We start from the raw sequence: 4,623 nt of genomic DNA on the forward strand, positions 1-4,623 counted from the left end.
CATGGCTATTATTGGTGCATGTTGGATTATTAAACATAATGCATGTGATGCATGAGAAACATGTGATTAGGACATGCTTTGTATATTGAGTATGATATCGTTCAGAGCTTGAGACTCTGTGTTTGTGCATGGTCCTAATTGTACCTATTAAGTAAGCATGCTGAATACCTTGTTTATGGATATTGGACATGTGATATATGTTTGGTGGCATGGCTTACTTGTGTATGGCACTGACTTATTAGTCAGAATCGGCAATGGTGTCAGATCCGTATGTGAGGCTGTGACTTATTAGTTAAGTTCACAACGGGTTGAGCACTGGTCGTGTTTCACTGACCTGAGGGTCAGAACAGCATAAGCGTCGAGGACACAGGGCCGAAAGAAGATTAGATCTAATCGATATCAGCATTGAATGGCTCTATGGCATTAATGCTGGACCGACCCTAAAGTCGATGAACTTATAAGCGCTTGGTTAGTCTAAGACTAGTTACTGAGAGCCAGGGCATAGGGCCCCGGTGACTGTTTGTCACATGGCTAGGGAACGCTGTTCCACAGTTACAACTCTAGAGTCAGGAGGAGGGTTATGTTGGTGACTAATCCCCAAGCACTTATCTTGTTAAAGCTAGTGAGATGTTCACTTATTTGTTAAGCCCTGGTGATCCTATCGTCACATGGCTAAGGGTGCTGTTCCCATATTAGTGACCTTTGTTATCTGTTAAGCCCTGGTGATCCTATCATCACATGGCTAAGGGTGCTGTCCCCATATTTGTGACTTTTGTGATAGTCACCTATTTGTTTGGACTGTTGGTCCTGAATAAGTAATACAATCACTGTTGATATTATATCATGTTATATTGTGTTTTCTTGCTGGGCTTCGGCTCACAGGTGCTATGTGGTGCAGGTAAAGGCAAAAGAAAGCTGGACCATCCTTGAGTTGGAGAGCTTAGGTGATGAAGTGTACATATGCAGCTGCTCGTCCGCCACACCCGAGGTTTAAAGAGAAACTAGGGTTAAACCCTGTTTTGCCGCATAGAACGGCCTGTTGTAAATATTTTCTTGTAGTAGACTCTGAAATTATAATTTTGGGATCCCAACATATATATTAAACGTTCTAATGAAACGTTACATCTTAACCAAAACTTTTAATCCCTAAACCGCTAATCATACCTAGTACACGATTTTGGCCAAATGACTCGGTTAGCGAGTTTAGCACTGTTTACAAGGCACACCGTAACGGTCCCTGGAGTTTAGGGCGTTACAACGCTAGGGCTCGGACAAGATCGTGCTTGAAGGTCAATTTCGCTAATCAAAGCTATCGAAATCTAAGGTAAGAAAACTGCACCCGGTTAGGTGGTTAAGTTGGGACTGAGTCTTCCCTATATTTGTATACATTACTGTATGATTGTGATATGTGATTGTACTGGGACTAAGAGTTCCCTATATTTGTATATGATGTCATGAGGTGGTATTACACCACGGGGACTTATGATAAACGACCTAAGAGTGCCGGAATCAAAATTTTCGCACAGGGCGCGGCTCAGCTACTGGTAGCTGAGGACAACTTATTAATCCCTGAGCTCGGTTAAGCTGGCCGGAGTCAGTGGGTATAGCACTGGGGGCGGCCTAAGTGAGTCGAAGATAGTGGGTTAAACAGAGGGTGCGACCTAAGGGTGCCGACCCTGAGTATCATTTGATGGTTGTGATAAACTATTGATTGTGAATGTGATTATTGTTGTTAACCTGATGAATATGATATGTTGATTATCTAGATGATAAATTGTTAATTTGTCATTTGTTATCATTGAATAGGTGAATTTTATGAATTGTTGAATACTTGGTTATGCTTGTGAAATATTTGATTATTGATATTGACCATGCTGTGATACTATATTTTCTTGCTGGGCCTCGGCTCATGGGTGCTATGTGGTGCATGTTAAGGTAAGGGTTGGTGGTTCAGCCATGAGTTGGAGAGCTCTGGGGGCGAGGTGTACATAGTCAGCTGTTCGGCCGCCATGGTCGAGGGTTTGTACAGGGACGGAAACCTAAAATGTATATTTTGCCATTAGAGTGGCCATGGTTGTTTGTAACTTTTGGAATTTTTGTAAACATGTCTTTTAAACCCTGTTTTGGGATCCCATGTACTAAACAATCATTTTATATGAAAATTATCTGTTTATGACAAAAACCTTTTAATGTTTGCCTAATTATGACTTTAGGACCACGTTTTCAACTATATGACTTGATTAGCAAGTCTTGCACCTTTATAATCACACGGTGTAACGGTCTTAGCTATTCAGGGTGTTACACTTCCTAACCTCGAATATATCTCCAATTATTTATTTCTATAACTCAATAACCCAAATAAATATCCATTACCCAAAATACCCCTTGACTCGCCCCGAGTCGGGTACCGGGTCCTGTTGTGACGGGGAATTTGCCGAAATGACTATATCACATATTGATATTTGCAAAATGGCTTTTTTATTTTAATTAAATTTTATAGTTATTTCATTTTTTAAAATATGATGATGTGGCACGATTTGTAAACAAAATAAGGTTAATATCAATATAACAAAACCCTAAACAACAACCTCACTCTTCGTCTTCCTCCTTTCTCTTTCACTTCTCCTCCATTGAAGACAGTATCCCATTCTACAGTCAAAAGTTTGCCGGTGACGAGCTCCGGCGACCCTCAACGGCGACAAGATTTTTTCTGGTATTTATTTTCTTTTACTTATTTCCACAATAATTTCACTTTCACTCATTCCCTTACTCTCTTATGCTATTTATTTTGAAGAAAATATAATGGAAGCAACAATGGAGGAATCAACTTCATTTTGTCAGTTCTCATCAAATGAACAAGTAAGATTATGATTATATTTTAATGAATTAGAATGATTAAGATTATGAGTTTAATGGATTAGAATAATTTTGATTTTGAGTAAATTGATGTGCAATTTGAAAAAAGTGAAAATTCTATATAATTTTAAGTTTATTTTCATTGTTAGAGTTCATTACTATTTTGAAAATTATATGGATATATTGAGTTGAAAATTACACTAAAAGACCATTTGTAACTCATAGAGTCGCCTAGTGCAGTTAAGGGTCTTTTAGGGTATACATTCTGTAATAAAAGAATCAAATTAAACTAAGCGACCCTGAGGGTCGCTTATGGTCGTTTAGGGTCGCTTAGTGTATTTTAACATAAAGAATAAAATTGAACCAGGGTCGCTTATGGTCGCACAGGGTCGCTTAGTGCAATTTGGTCACGGCTGAAAATTGCACTAAGAGACCCCATGAGACCCATATGGGTCGCACAGGGTCGCTTAGTGCAATTTGGTCACTGCTGAAAATTGCACTAAGCGACCCTATGCAACCCATATGGGTCGCATAGGGTCGCTTAGTGCAATTTGGTCACTGCTGAAAAATTGCACTAAGCGACCCTATGCGACCCATATGGGTCGCTTAGTGCAATTTGGTCATCGATGAAAATTGATTGATTATAGACATCACTTACAGAAGACCCTCAAATTGCACTAAGAGACCCTGAGGGTTGCATTGAATGATTTATACCTAAAATTGCACTAAGAGACCTTAAGGGTCGCTTAGTGTATTTTAACATAAAGAATAAAATTGAACTAAGCGACCCTCAGAGTCGCTTATGGTCGCTTATTGTATTTTAACATACAGAATAAAATTGAACCAGGGTCACTTATGGTCGCTTAGTGTATTTTAACATAAAGAATAAAATTGAACTAAACGACCCTTATGGTCGCTTAGGGTTGCTTAGTTCAATTTTATTCTTTATGTTAAAATACACTAAGCGACCCTAAGCGACCATATGTGACCTTGTGGGTCGCTTAGTTCAATTTTTTTCTTAGTTGTTAAATACACTAAGCGACACTAAGCGACCCTGTGGGTCGCTTAGTTCAATTTTCTTCGTAGTTGTTAAATACACTAAGCGACCTTTGCGACCCTCTGGGTCTCTTAGGGTTGCTCAGTTTAATTTTGTTCTTGATGTTAAAATACAATAAGCGACCTTTGCGACTCAGAGGGTCACTTAGTTCAATTTTCTTCTTAGATGTTAAAATACACTAAGCGACCTTTGCGACCATTTGGGTCTCTTAGGGTCGCTTAGTTCAATTTTCTTGTTGATGTAAATATACACTAAGAGACCTAACCCAACTTAGGGTCTTATTTCAATTTTGTAATATTTGCACTTATTATTTACATTGTATTTTGTTTGTTTGGCAAATTTCAGATTTCTAGAACTATTTTGACAACAGAGCTTCCTTGTGTCCCGAGTGTTATTATGAATGAGAATGTTCAAACGAAATCTAAAGTTACCATTAGGTCTTCGATGCAAATATTTGAAAAAATAAATTCTTGGTTATCAAAAACTGACAAGATTGTTTTTAGAAAATACAGTCAGTTGGGTCATTTGTTGGACCTCCCTTGGAAAGGGAAGTTTTGGGGGACCTTATCGCACCAGATAATTGCAAGGAGGATAAATTGTCAAAAAAAAGCATGAGTTGTGGTTTTTGATAAATGGCAAACCTGTGAGATTCTCTATCCAAGAGTTTGCAATAGTATCTAGATTATACACTAGTGGCGAATTAACTCCTG

The 4,623-nt window shown here is 38.5% G+C and overlaps 1 long non-coding RNA gene across 1 annotated transcript; it reads left to right on the plus strand.

Annotated features, from left to right (window-relative positions):
* Nucleotides 1-2,574: 2,574 nt before the first annotated feature.
* LOC133794451 (uncharacterized) lies at nt 2,575-4,623 on the plus strand. The gene is made up of 3 exons (XR_009875226.1): nt 2,575-2,713; nt 2,795-2,859; nt 4,259-4,623. It is a non-coding gene; the product is annotated as an uncharacterized LOC133794451 (long non-coding RNA).

The sequence above is a fragment of the Humulus lupulus genome, chromosome 8, assembly GCF_963169125.1.
Source record: "Humulus lupulus chromosome 8, drHumLupu1.1, whole genome shotgun sequence".
NCBI lineage: Eukaryota > Viridiplantae > Streptophyta > Magnoliopsida > Rosales > Cannabaceae > Humulus > Humulus lupulus.